General features: G+C 36.7%; 1 long non-coding RNA gene across 1 annotated transcript; it reads left to right on the top strand.

Moving 5' to 3' along the window:
- The first annotated feature begins 3013 nt into the window (after positions 1-3013).
- LOC135219212 (uncharacterized) lies at positions 3014-14098 on the top strand. The gene is made up of 5 exons (XR_010315393.1): positions 3014-3152; positions 4970-5151; positions 7786-7903; positions 9287-9443; positions 13672-14098. It is a non-coding gene; the product is annotated as an uncharacterized LOC135219212 (long non-coding RNA).

Genomic DNA, 14098 nt, shown 5'->3' with positions numbered 1-14098 from the left:
ATAACGCTTCAGTAATTTCATTTACTACCCTGTTGTTGAAAATATCTGCCTTCCGACTTCAATTCAATGCATTGCTGTTTGCACAAGACCTTCGAAATCTAACTGTTCTCTAGCATTATGGGTGATTATTGATGTGAAAATATTGCATATATTTCTGCAGTTACTATGTATAGGCTCATAGATTTTGTTGCGGTACTGTAAGGAATGGGTGGGTTCGAATTTGATATTCGTGTATATATTTAATGTCTGCCAGTCTTTCATGACGCGTTTGATCTTAAAAACCAAAAGAATCACATAGTCAAAAACACTTTCAGCTTCATTTTTTTCTTATCAAAGAGCGGATAGTTTTTACAGGAACAAATCTCATGACCTCATCAATACACTATATCATCATTTGCGTATTATCAGTACCGTAGATTTGTGTCAAAAGGTGATGTCGTTGCCACCTAGGACGTTTGACAAATATGTAAATTGGTTTAAAGAAAATCAATGCAATATTCAGTCACTTTTGAAGAAAAAATCTAAAATAGTCAATCGCACAATCGGAGACGTCTGGAAAGTGGTCATATTTGAATGTTTTGCATTTGGTGAAAATGGCGATAAAACCCATATTTTCCATATCTGTTCTTCTCTCCAAAGAAAAAACTCAGACGATATGCTTTTAGCCGGTAGTATTTTGTAATCTCAAGATATTCATCTTTTCATAGTTGACCAAGTCACCAACAGATGTCATCGGTCTCATCGTGTTTTGTTTTTTGTTTGTTTTTTTTTCTTGCCATGACGTAACCAAAGACAATACACGAAAGATGGGAAGCTCAAGCCACAGCCGCATCGGCCGCATACAATTTAGTACCTGGCATGAAATGAAGATGGCAGTAGCATTGCACCTGCCTACATCGTCTGTTTGTTTACTTTTTCACAAAGCGGGGCATTCAATTTCAATCATGAGTGGGCGTAGCCATCATCACCCGTGTGTGGTTTGCAATATTACGAAAAATGATTTCCCCCATCTGACTTTTCATGCTTTTCCTCAGAATAAAGAAAAGTAATAAAATCATTACATTTGTTACAAAGTACATGATGACTTTTAGAGAAAATTAAGAAATAAAATAGACCACAGCAAAATTGAATGTCGGTGCAGTGTTATTCCGAAATAAATATTGGAAAATATTTACAATACGGTGGACGCCTCTAAGCGGAAAGAAAATATATTTATATGTGATTTTCGACTAAAAAAAATATTTGCCATTTGCAACCCCAGCAACCAACCTAACCTTCCTGGTAATGTACATCAGTAGCCTAATCATGTCGTCAACAGTAAACCTAACCATATCAGCAGTACCATAACCATGCCAACAGTTACCTAACCATGTCAACAGTAATTTGCAATGGAAATGAAGCTATCTTGCAAAACATATCAAAATCAACTAGAAAAACTATATTTTCTTGTCATTTAGAGGCGTCAATTGTATTTCAAATAAATACCTTAAAGTTATATTTGCAGATCTTGAAAATCTCTAGAAATATGAAATAAACATACCAATTCCTATCACTGTCATACAATTCGTGAATATTGGGTCTCCATGCCTTTTCCAGATAGGCTACTCACAGCAACTTTGATATACTGTATATATACTGTAGTTATGTTATATTCTCAGCAGCTTACCCTTGGGTTGTAGTTATAAATGTTTACCTTGATTTTTCATTAATAAGCAACTATTTAGCAAACCAAAGTTGTTTCATCAGGAAGGATAGATCTTGTAGGAGCATTCATATGGGAGAGCATAAGTAGGTTACTTAAGTTAGTGTTTTACTTTAATTTCAAGTTCACTAACCATTTAATCTATTATTGAATTTTCCTATATGTATGGATAAAAGCATTCAAAATAAAAAAAAATTACATGCAAACCAGCATATCTGCTCCCACAAGATCCATTCTTACCGTTTCATCTGTTTCTGCATTATTTGCTCATAATTATTCAATTTTTAAAATGAAATCTTGTAATTGGTACCAACACCCCACATAGTATTCCAAAGTAAATTTACCACTTGGCAGCAAATGTACGCAGTAATACAGCAGTAATAAATTGGCAAAACAAGTTGTGAAAACCTATGATATTTGCTTGTACTGTACATGATGCAAAAACAAACATGGTTCAAGTCAATTAGAATAATTGTTTCAAAATTTTAGGAATGTGCATGCTTCTTGCAGAAATGGCATTTTACTAGAAAATACCAGGCAGAAGTGTTGGTTACATTACCTTCATAAAAGGGTGCCAATTGAATAAGCATTTTTGAGAACTCCCACAATTGGGCTATGAGATTTTAATAAATTGTTATAAATAGGTTTTGACTTGATCAAGAGCTTAATAAAGAATCATAAAATATAATAAACTGTATTCATTCCTCTAGGTTCTTAGATTTGTCTGACACATATGTATTGTTTTATGTACAGTATACAATCATAAGCACAAGCCCCCAAAAAAACGAAAATAATTACTGTATACTATATTGGTGAAATAATAAGATAATATGAGAATAAGTTTGTTTCATTCTAACTGCCCTCTCAATTTTAGATAAAGATACTTAGCAATTAATGTTACATTAACCGAAGGATTTTATTTAATGATTCAGAAATGCCTAATATATAAGTCATAAGCTATGATGGAGCCCTATAATCATGTTAACAAGCAATATTAATCGATTTAGTATTCAATAATTTATAAAGAGAAGTTTATTGCAGCATAAGAATAAATTTTAACATTTAAAAAAGCCGCGCTACGCCACAGCCGAGTTTTAGTTGAGGGCATGATCAATAGATGGCGCGCATTCTGACGGGTTGGATGATGTTTTTTTTAATGGTATTAATAGTCAGTTTCCCATCTTTCGTGTATTGTCTTTGGACGTAACGCTTACTTAAAATGATATTGTATTAGTGAAGAGTCCTTGTTTACCAAGCAGCCAATCAGAATTGGTGTTTTGTCTCTCTGTTAAAGAAAAGTAACATGGACGCTTGTAATTGGCTAAAACTTCCTGGAGAGCCGGTGGTAAAAAAAAAAAAAGATAAGCGAGACAATTTCAACATATGTCTGAGAATTGCAGTAGTTTTGCTGCAGGTGTCAGTGTATCTAAGACAGAATATTTGTGTTAAAGTAAGTAGTTCTCCTGGTGTTTGTTGGTTGGCCTATCTGGTTGAGGCCGACGTTAGTAGATATTTGGCGGGTAATGACATTTTTCTTCTTAATTTAAGGTTCTGGGCTTAATTCAGTTGAACTGGGGGGATTTTTAACTTGTGATTAACATCTGGGAATTTTTTATGTCGAGGTTAACTTTTTTGTAACTAGATAGCCTGTGTATACCCCAGGTTTCTATCCTTACAATAAGCATGAATTGAAGATTCTTTAATCTTAGTTTATAAGCCTCGGATAATGTTCCGTAAATTTAGGATTTGTAGAAACGTGAGTCATAGTGCACTTCACATCAGATTTAGTTATATCAGCAGATATGGATGAGAACACTTAAGACTTTATGAATAGGGGATAATGACTTGTATTTTTACCATGCTTAGAAGGCAGGCAGCCGGGCAACTTTGCCCTAATTTTTTTGTCGTTGAATTTCAGTTAAAATAAGAGGGTAGATCTGGGTAACTCCGCGTCGGGTATTTCTCTAGAAATTGGTTTCCTATGGTATTTGGGTTGTTTATTTAGAATTTACCGTTATTTTTGGGGGTCGACTGTAATTCAATACCCAGGGGCTAGTATTAAACTTTTAAATAAATTTGACAACGCAATCCCTAGTGGCTGTCGTATTGGCGGGAACGTTCCTTGCAGTCCGTGCGGAGTTATTGCCTAGAATTACCATTTAAAGTACTGAGTAGCTGCTCTTAACGGTGTTGATACGTAAAGTGACATACTTGAAGGTGAGAATCTGGAAGCTTGGAATTTTCTGATGTTGAAGGAAATTAGTGTTGATGGGGGTTGTTGCACAGTCTATACATGTACTACGTTCCATAAGCAACGGTTCTTGATAGTATTTGGCTGGATTCTTTTTAAGGGTAAGATACACCAAAGTTACTTTCAGTAGATATTTTACTACGCATTCTATTACTGAAAATTCAGACAAATGTGTAAAACTTTTTATCTTTAGGGGAAGATTGGGGCTTTTCAGATCAGTAATTTGAACACTTGGAATTCTATGTATGTGATGAATAAACTGGCTAAGCCATCAATGCCGGAATATGAAATAAAATCACACGAGCCAAAAAAAAAAATCTAATTAGCATGAAAGTACAGCTAGATATATTGAATTTCATGGGATGAGCAGTTTCAGAGTACATTTGACTTTGGTATACCTTTCTTTTGTAAAACTTCAATATTGTAATTGAGAATGTTACCTATAGTAGTTTGGCAGTCTGATCACCCTAGGCCTGTAGGTCTGAATTTTTCTAATTTTGATGGGTTAGCAACTTTCTTCCGTATCAATATAGATTTAAATTTTGAAATCTATACGCACTTATGGAAATGTCAGAGTAACCATTCAACTAGATTCCTTTCTGGTCGTGTATCTGCAGAAAAGCTGTTTACAGATGAACTGCCATACTGTTGCTAAAGTTTTATAAATGTCTTACTCCCCTTGGTTTAGCATGAATTTTGGGTAGATCTATAGGTAATAACTCCGTGTTGGGTATTTCTTTGGAAATTACAGATTCCTACAGTATTTGGGTTGCTTAAGAATTTAGATATTTTTGAGGGATCGACTGTAATTAAACCCCCAGGGGCTTGTACTAAACACGTGAGGAGTTATTGCCTAGAATTACCCCAAGGGTAAAAGAAAGGCCAGTGTTTGGATTGTAACCTTCCCCCTTCCCATCCTCCTTCCCCCTCCAACAAAAAAAAAAAAAATTAATCTACAATTTACAACTGGCTGGATCTCCTAACGAGCAAATTAATAATTTTGTTCTTTTTTGCAGGATTTGGGTGGTAACTTGCAGCAAAGGAGCAGTTACAGTCGACCTAAGGACTTTGCTGCTAAGAAGGATATGGCAATATGCGTTGATCGAACGTTGTGGAGAAGTTCCGTTGTGTTTCGCCGATATTGAAAGTTATTACGAGCAAAACTAAGTGTCGACAGTGCAGCTTTATTTTTCGTAAAGTAAGATTATCACGAATTTTTCTTTTTATCGGAATACTATAACCGATTCTTGTTAAGTGTTTCATTGTAACTATTCAAACTTATAACAGTAATATGTAATTTGTTTTGGGGTTTATATTATTAATGTTCCTAGGCAATACTTTTTCACGTTTTTCACTAGAATGGAGCGTCTGTAATCAGATATGAGACTTGTTTTTTGTTAAAATTGCATCTAGCATTTGCCACTGAAGTTTAATGCTCCCTTCTGAATTTAATTTGTGCTATGGATTGAATCGAAAATTTCTCATTGATCAATTAAAAGCAATGGCTAGATACAAGAGCGCGTTTCGGTGAAAGTACTGAAGGGGTGCAAGTTGTCTAAAATAGTACTAATCAGGATTAATAGAGTACAGGATTAGACCGCTTCTGGCCAAAATAGGACAATCTCGCGCATGACGTCACGTGGCTGATCTGACAAAGGTTCAGGTAAACAAGTCATCAGTCAGTATTTGACCCCACCAGAGTGAAGAACAAGGAAACTATCTTCCAGTACCTGGCGATGAACGGGGTCACCTCTCACGCGCACAAGGCCGTGAAAGAGGTAGAGAATGGGTGTGGGCAAACAATTACCATAGTGACCCTTAAATTATTTTTCTTTTCTTTTATGGCCACCTACCAATGACGTCACAAATATGCGCAGTAGGACAAGGACGGTCTACCCTGTACTCTATTAATCCCGGTACTAATAAGCTAAGTGGTTTAAATAGTGCCGTTTGGCTAATGCGGCAAATTTGACAACAATGATTTTCATACACTAGAGCATCTTTTAAGAAATGGTAGGATGGAGTAATTGACTTGTGTAGGTTAATGGCTCTTGACAGATCAGGTTTACAATCGTTAACACATAAAAAGATATTCGGATCAGTGGACAGGAGTTATATACATTTGTGTGAAGGACGCCGTTGGAATATCTCATTCCTATCCGTCGTGCATATGGTGCTCTCTGCCAGGTATTTAACTACGAAAAGTCTTGAAGTTGTTGGTTCAAAAATTGTATGCCCAAAGCTTATGCAAATTGGATTTAAGTCCAGAGGAAATCGTTCAACATGCTCGTCCTAAAGATTACAAAATTATATTCTTGAAAAGGTTTAAAAAGACCCAATCTTCCTTTTGAGACCTGTCTTTACATTTGCTACATTGACTATCTAGGATAAATTTGCCTCGGTGTCGTATGGTTGGACTTCAGTCTTCACTACAACATTACATGAATGTAACTTGGTACAAAACGCGCGCACTGCACTTAACAGTAATCAACCTTTCTTTCCATTTTAAGGAACCTAGACTACTGCCTGCGACCTGCATAACCGTCATAAACTTAGTTAAACGGAATTACAGATCTGTGACATTTTTATGACCTTAAAAGGAAGGTTGTTCAACAACAAAGTCAATTTGTCTGCTTTTGACCTCCCAGAGCCGAAGTGAAACTGCCTTTATATTTTCTTTACATGAAATCTAAGGATAAATCTAACTAAAATAGCGTAGATAAAGTACCGGCACTAGGGTGTGACTAAGAAACTGCCAAAAATCTGGTAAAGCTCAATTGCACTGTAATCACACACACACACACACACACACACACACAATGCATGTGTGTGATATAAGGTTCAGAAATTCTTATTAATAAGAGATAACGGAAGTTGGAGCGAACAGAGATGAGAATGCTGAGCTAAATTTTGAGGATCTCGCTACTTACGATGCTTGAAAATTAAAAAAAATTTATTGGTGCCGGGCTGGTAAAGATTACAGGAATAATAGTGTAGAATAAGGGTGCGTGAGGAGGAAGGTATGGGCTGAAGGTCAAGAGGGAAGCAAAGGTTTGGATGGTGAGAGAAGGTGAGGGAGAATTTGGAGAAAAAGGGTTTAGTTTGAGAATAGATGTAGTAGAGGCATCAGGGAAACCAGTCCTTTGGCAGAGGGATAGCTGTGGAGATTTAAGTAGAGAAGACATTAACTAGTTTATTGTGCGCGCGCATTGGAGTGCTAAACACAATTGGGATCAGTCGATTGGACTTAGTCGGAAATGGCTGCTTAAACAAATAATGATAATAAACAAGTGAGATGGGAGGGATGATTACTACTAGAGCTTACCTTGCAGAAACAATGTCATAACAGAAAGGATAAAAACATACGTACCAATTAGGTTTTGACATATTTTTTTAAAGTGTGATAATCTTGTGTAACCTTTTATGTAGTACTGTGCAAATACCAATGTAACGTCAGTTCTGTACACCATTTTTACTGACGGCCAGTTCATCAATGGATTTATTACTGTCGCTTTTTTGATAATTTAAATAATAGAAACTTTAAAATGTAAGTAAATGGTTTAATTTAGCACAAGGGTCATGATAGTAAATTTTGAATGAAATATTGAGGGGTCACTATGTTTACAAAGGTTTTTTTTTTCTGCTCAAGTAATGTTGCAAGGCCTTTTGAGTGTCGAGAGGGGAGAAAAAATTGTCAGACATAATGATACATTTTAAATTTCCTATTAGATGGGGAAATGGTTTATTTATGAAAATTGCTAGAAATAATTACGGTTTGATCAACCAGCGAGTCCGGAATTCTAGTGCGTACTGTTTTTTTTTTAAATTTCAGATTAAAGGGAAGTCATGGAGAAGATAATTTTCCACCCAAGATAATCCAAGAATGGATCAAGAACTTTTACTGCTGATGCCTAACTTCAAAATCCCTCAAGGACACACTTCCCGGCTAGGTAATTTTATAAAACTGTTCGCATAAATAAGCAAATTGTTGACCTAAGGCTGATGGACGAGTTAACCCCAGATCTTCACCATCACTAAGCAGCATTGCTGTGTTTCATCTGGAGTAATAGCTAATCAATGGGTCCACTCTGAATGCAGCTAATCCTTTATTTCTATCACGATTAGAGCAAAATTACGTTTGCCAAATTAACTTTTATCTGCTGTCATGTCAGTATAGTTTTGTTAATCTACTGACCACATGATGATTAAGAGTAGTCTATCTGTAGGGAGTTCCAAATCAATTGCATTGTCCTCTATTCATATTGTCCTTGGGGAGGTTGTACCAAATAGCAGGGCGTAAATTATAACTACCTTGACTTTTCAAGGAAGTCTTAACTTTGTCCGAGTTGAACATCCTTTTTCTTCTTCCAAAGTTGCCGTTCCCCTTTTCCCCTTCTGACCTATTGAGATTCAGAAACAACCTCATCCCACCTCCCACCCAGAGCCATAAGCTCCTCGTGCTATCTTGTGTCTTACTATCTTTGAGGTTGACTTTTATCAGTTAAACTGCTCTCCCTTCCACTTTTTGTCAAAATATTCAGATACTTTGTTGTAATCCATAGGCAGCAACTTGGTGGTCCGTAGCCTCCCAGGATTGTTATCCTTCACAACATTGTTCAAGGTGTCATTTTCATTTTGCCTAACAATTTCCATTATAATAAGATGTATACAATGCTACAGATTTTTTTGTTTAGCCATCTATCATAAGATTCAATTCAACAAAGTACTTACATTAGAAACTTCGATGCCAGACCCTCAAGAACTACTAGTTGGCAGAACAACTGGATCCAAATTCCTTTTAGGTATTGTCACACCCAGTACCCCTTACTATAAAACTTTGGGACAATCAATATCCTTGCCAGTACAGTATTATTTGTCACACTGGAGTGCTAAATATGAGTGGGATGGGAATGATGGTTACTACCGTAGCTTAGCTTGTGGAAATAGTGTCAAAATAGGTAGGGCAAAAATATCTCGACCGATTAGGTTATGACATATTTTTGGAAACTGAATCTAAAGTAAACCTTAAGTGTAAATAGATGGTTTAATTTAGCACAAAGGCCATGATAGTGAATTTTGGATGAAACATTGAGGGGCCACAACTTTTACAAAGTGTTCGTTTTAAACTGCTCAGGGATTGTTGCAAGGCCTTTTGAGTGCCGAGAGAGGAGAAAAAATGACTATCAGACATAGTGACACATTCTACCTAAATTTTCCACGAGATGGGAAAGTAGTTGATTAATGATATTTGATAAGAAATAATCAGTTTGATAATTAGTTTGATCAACCTGCGAGTCCGTTATTGTACAAATAATTTTTTCTTATTATTCCAGATTAAAGTGAAGGGAAGTCTTTGAGAACAGTGCTTTCACGGAGAAGATCATTTTTCACCAAAGATAATCCAAGAATGGATCAAGAACTCTTACTGCCGATGCCTAACTTCAAAATCTCTCAAGGAGACACTTCACTGAAAATAAACTTCTTGGCTAGGTACTAGTTTTATAAAACTGTTTGTATAAATACACAAATTACTGACCTGCTAAGGCTTTTGGATGATGGGCATTTTGATAGAGGAAAAACTTGGGAATTTTATTCAGACTGCACCTTAATAACAGGTGGCTTAGGTATGCCATCCTAATGAAATTAACCCCAGATCTCCACCATCACTTAGCAACATTACTGTTTCATCTCATCTGGAGTACTAGCTAATCAATGGGTCCACTGAATGCATGCTAACCCTTTATTTCTATCATGGATTCTTCGCTAAGTAATTCAATTTTGATTACCAGGTCAGGTGTACTTGTACTGTCTTTTTCTATTTTTTTCATGTCTCCGCATTTCTGTGGTGTCAGAACTTTTTTTTTTTTTTGGGGGGGGGGGGGGGGGGGGGGCGGAGGGGGAGTAGCCTGTAGCGTTTGCACTGTTACTCATAGTTCACAGCAATAGTTCAGATATTATTTTCTTGGTGTAGGACCTGCTGCTTACCATTTTTGTATTGAAGACACTAATAATGTCTCTTGGTCACATTTCGCCAATATGTGGATAGTTATGCACTTCTAAGATACTGAAGTGGTTTTACGATTAACTACATGCTCTCAAGTCCCCAAGTGATCTTGAACCTTGTTTCATCCGTTGCCCTTACATAAGAAGCATCCTTAATCCCTTTCCTGACAGTAAGTTTGCATTAATTTTTTCTCTTGTGTATCCTTTTGCCATTCTTACCTCACATGAGTCTTTGTCATGCGACTGTCACTTGTTTGTGGTTTATAATAGGCAGGAGAGTAGGGGATGAAAATACCATTAATTTTTTAAGTATTTTTTCTTGGTGTTGTAATTATATTTGGAAAGTCCATTTTCTGTAGTCTTTAAGTGGAACGTTGACTCTCTTAAATATTTTCTCTTCCTCCCACAGAGTAAGTTGTGTTCTGGCTTTTGCCAATTATTGTATTCCTAACAGTTTTCATATTTTTGCATGGTCGCCTCTGAATTAACTGGCTGACCACTTTGTTTGGCTACAGTATTTACACTTCATTTAAAAACACATGCTAGACATCTGGGGCGGCCAAAAGTACAGCATTAAGAAAAGTATCTCGGGCAAACTGCTATATATACATTTATTTTTCCCCTTAATCCCCTTTCCACTTGCAGAATATTCAATATGACCTATGGGCTGCTCTATGAGCAAGAGCCCGTGCTGGTGTAAGGCCAGCTTAATCTCAAACAACTTTGTCTTCCCAACTATGGTCTGTATTGTCGGGTTCACTGGTAGCTAAATTCACGCATGTTGTTGCCATTCTTATTCTCTTAATTGTCCCATTTGAAACCACTGCTCTATTACTTGAAGCAAGCTGTCCTCTTTCAGGGATATCTGCTGCTCTGGATCCTTTTCCCCTGATAGTAATTTTATATTTTTACTACCCTTCATTATAGAGACTTAAACTGGGAGTCCCTAATGGTCAATTGGTATCTTAAGGAAAAGATTGGGTGAACCCACCAAACACGACATTCCATCCAAGAAATACAAGACCATATTTTTTGTGTTATAACCTGTCAGTTGAAATCTTGGTTTGCAAGACATGTAGCTTTCTCTTTCTTCATTATAACCAAAGGATATACTCTCCACCTCTTACTGTGAAACAGCCCAGTTGCTTATCAAAATTTGGCACCCGGGATAAGTGGCAGTTATATTTGGTTCTTTAGCCCTCGGCCAGTACATAACTGATATTTATCTTGTCTTGATTAACTTACCTAGTCTGACAGAAAGCATCCTATACTTTTTGTCCTTAATTCCATTGTGACATATGTATTTGGGGCCAGAATTTATAGCATTTAACTGAAATGACACCCGTTTGTGTACATCATTAGTTTGGACCATAAAGCCCAGTCCACACAGTCGAACTTTGCGCGACAGACTTTGTTCGATGTGACGTCAGAAACAGGAAAAGTCGGAACCTTATCCGCAGTTTCTCCACTTCTGACATCACATCGAACCAAGTCTGTCAGGCAAAGTTAGACTGTGTGGACGGGGCTTAAGACTAGAGTGGATGGCATACAATGTGGTGTCCAGCAATTGGTAATATGAGAACATTTGTTGTGCAACTAATGACTTTCCAGTTTCTCCACTTCTGACGTCACATCGAACCAAGTCTGTCAGGCAAAGTTAGACTGTGTGGACGGGGCTTAAGACTAGAGTGGTTGGCATACAATGTGGTGTCCAGCAATTGGTAATATGAGAAAATTTGTTGTGCAACTAATGACTTTCCACCTGTCTTCAAATCTTTTGGAAAGACTAAAGTACTATAATTCAAGATAATTCTATCCTCCACCTTACGCACAGCGTAAAAACTTTAACAACTCTGATGAAACCACTCTGATGAAACCACTCTGATGAAACCACTCTGATGAAACCACTCTGATGAAACCACTCTGATGAAACGGGAATGGCCCCATGTTCCTCTTGCTGTTCTGATGACATTAGCCCTAGAACTTCGATGGATTAATCATTTGCTAACAGTAGTTACCATTTTCCATGTAGGACTCTCATCATAAATGTCAGGTAAAAAGTCTGCTGACAACCAGACTTAGTGTACTCTAGAGTGTGTTTTACTGATTTTAGGTACAATAATAAGTTTCTAGTGTAAGAAATGTCCTTCGAACTATACTGGAGTCAGGTTACAGCAGGTTTGTATCCCGGAAAGATTTATTGGATCAAAATTATTAAAACTAGTTCTCTCTTGGCTAGGATGGATTAGTGCAGTATGAGGTCTAGCTTAAGCGCAGATTGTCTCTGGTGGTCTTAGAGTGGAGGCATTTTAATTGGCAAGAACCATTGTACATCTTGCCAATGTGACTCTGAAAGCCTTTGCACAGCCAAGGTCCCTCTGGTTGTCTCGGGTGGTGTGCTATTATCTTTTAAGGAATTTAATATGAGGTCCTTTCATGATTCTTAAATGGTTGCTGCGAGCCTCTTAATAGTAGTTTGCAATAATCTAGGCCTCTAAGGCACTCGTAATTTTATTTGTAATTCTGGAGTGGGAATAGAATTCGGTCGTCTTTCCTTCATGACTTCATCAGCTCTCGCCAATATGCTTCCGTTTAGAGTTTGGGGTACGAGATTCTTTTCACAATAATTGTAACCTATTGAGCTGGTTATCAGGCCGTGACACCCTTCATTTAATTTGCTGCAGTAACCGTTTGAATCTTCTACTGACCCTCGCGTTTTTCTTTAATTGATTACTAAGCAACTTGGTTGTCTTGACTAGGAGAAAGTGTTGAGGGTGTAGATGTAATCTTGTTATATTTGAAAGAATTGACCGTTATGCTCAGTTTCTCAGTATAGTGTATTTTCGCATCTCAATCAAGCATTGTCATGTCTGTGATTGTATTGTAGTGAGTTTAAATGGAGCAAGTCTCGTGTAAAATTTCTCATTTCCTCAATTAATTTAGTATCCATACTTAAACTATTATTAGTACAAATGATCCATACTTAAAAAATGAGATTTGTACTAATAACAGTTTTTTTAATGTTAATGGTTTTGAAGTAGTTAGTGTTAATGCATAAATTGGCCATTGCACAATATATAATCCACCCATTATATGGTTTGGCATGCTTTTTTATAACACTGGAAACAAGTCATGTTAGTAATTTTGTTAGAGAAAAAATGCAGTCTAATTAGCATTGCTGTAAATAGTTTTTTTTAAAGATGTTCATCTAAGCAAAATCTCCAAAGATTTTTTTGTAATGGAAAATTTGTGTTTTATGAATATTCCATAAATTTTTGTTTACCTCTTTCATATAACAGTGGTAGGTAATTAGGATGATTTGTGCATCGCAAGTAATTTTTTGCTAGAGATGAAACGTGTATAGCTTGAAGATTGAAGATAGGACGTTGATGTTTCGAAAATTAATTTCATTAAGGCTTAGTCAGAACCATTGTTTTTATCTTAATTCTTCTTATCGAAGTTATAAAGCCCGGGACAAAATTTAGACATTAGTTTAACTACTGAGTAAATGGATATTTTTATTTGCAGTGTTTTCTTAATATGAGTCCGTACCGAAATAAGCATATTACAATGTTAGTGATCGTTGTCTAGTGAGTTTCCAGGTGGTTGAGAGTAGTGGATATTTGTGAAAAATTTTTTTTTTACTTTTATTGCAGGAACTGCTGTTACGTAATTTTCTTTTGAAGTTTGTAACATGGTTTTTAAATTTCCGCAGGTAAGGTCTCTGGCAGGAGCAGAGGTAAAACAGGCGATTTGTTAAAGATTTGCAAAAGCGAAGACCCTCCCTGTAGTGAAGTAGTCGCTTCGTTCTAGTTTTGCCGATTTGTGGAAGTTTACTGCAATGTCCCCTCGGCTGGAAGGATTCTTCCTGTTGCTGCCCGATAAGGGTACAGTACAGTGCTGCTGGTGAAGGACACCCACGGGTGTACTCTGAGGTCCTAAGCTACAACTAATTTCTTTAGAAACGGGCAAGTTTTCTGCTGCTGTTCTAGCTGAGGGACATGTACGTACTTCAACAAATTTTGTGCGCTTAATATGGTTAATCTCAAGGCACGAAGCAAATGTAGTTTATTCAGCTGGAATTTAATTTGTATTATATAGGATAATAAATGTTTACGAAAATAAATTTCGCTATGTATCCG

Source organism: Macrobrachium nipponense, chromosome 1 (genome assembly GCF_015104395.2).
Source record: "Macrobrachium nipponense isolate FS-2020 chromosome 1, ASM1510439v2, whole genome shotgun sequence".
In the NCBI taxonomy this organism is placed as follows: domain Eukaryota; kingdom Metazoa; phylum Arthropoda; class Malacostraca; order Decapoda; family Palaemonidae; genus Macrobrachium; species Macrobrachium nipponense.
This window is presented reverse-complemented; position numbering and strand designations above follow the sequence as displayed.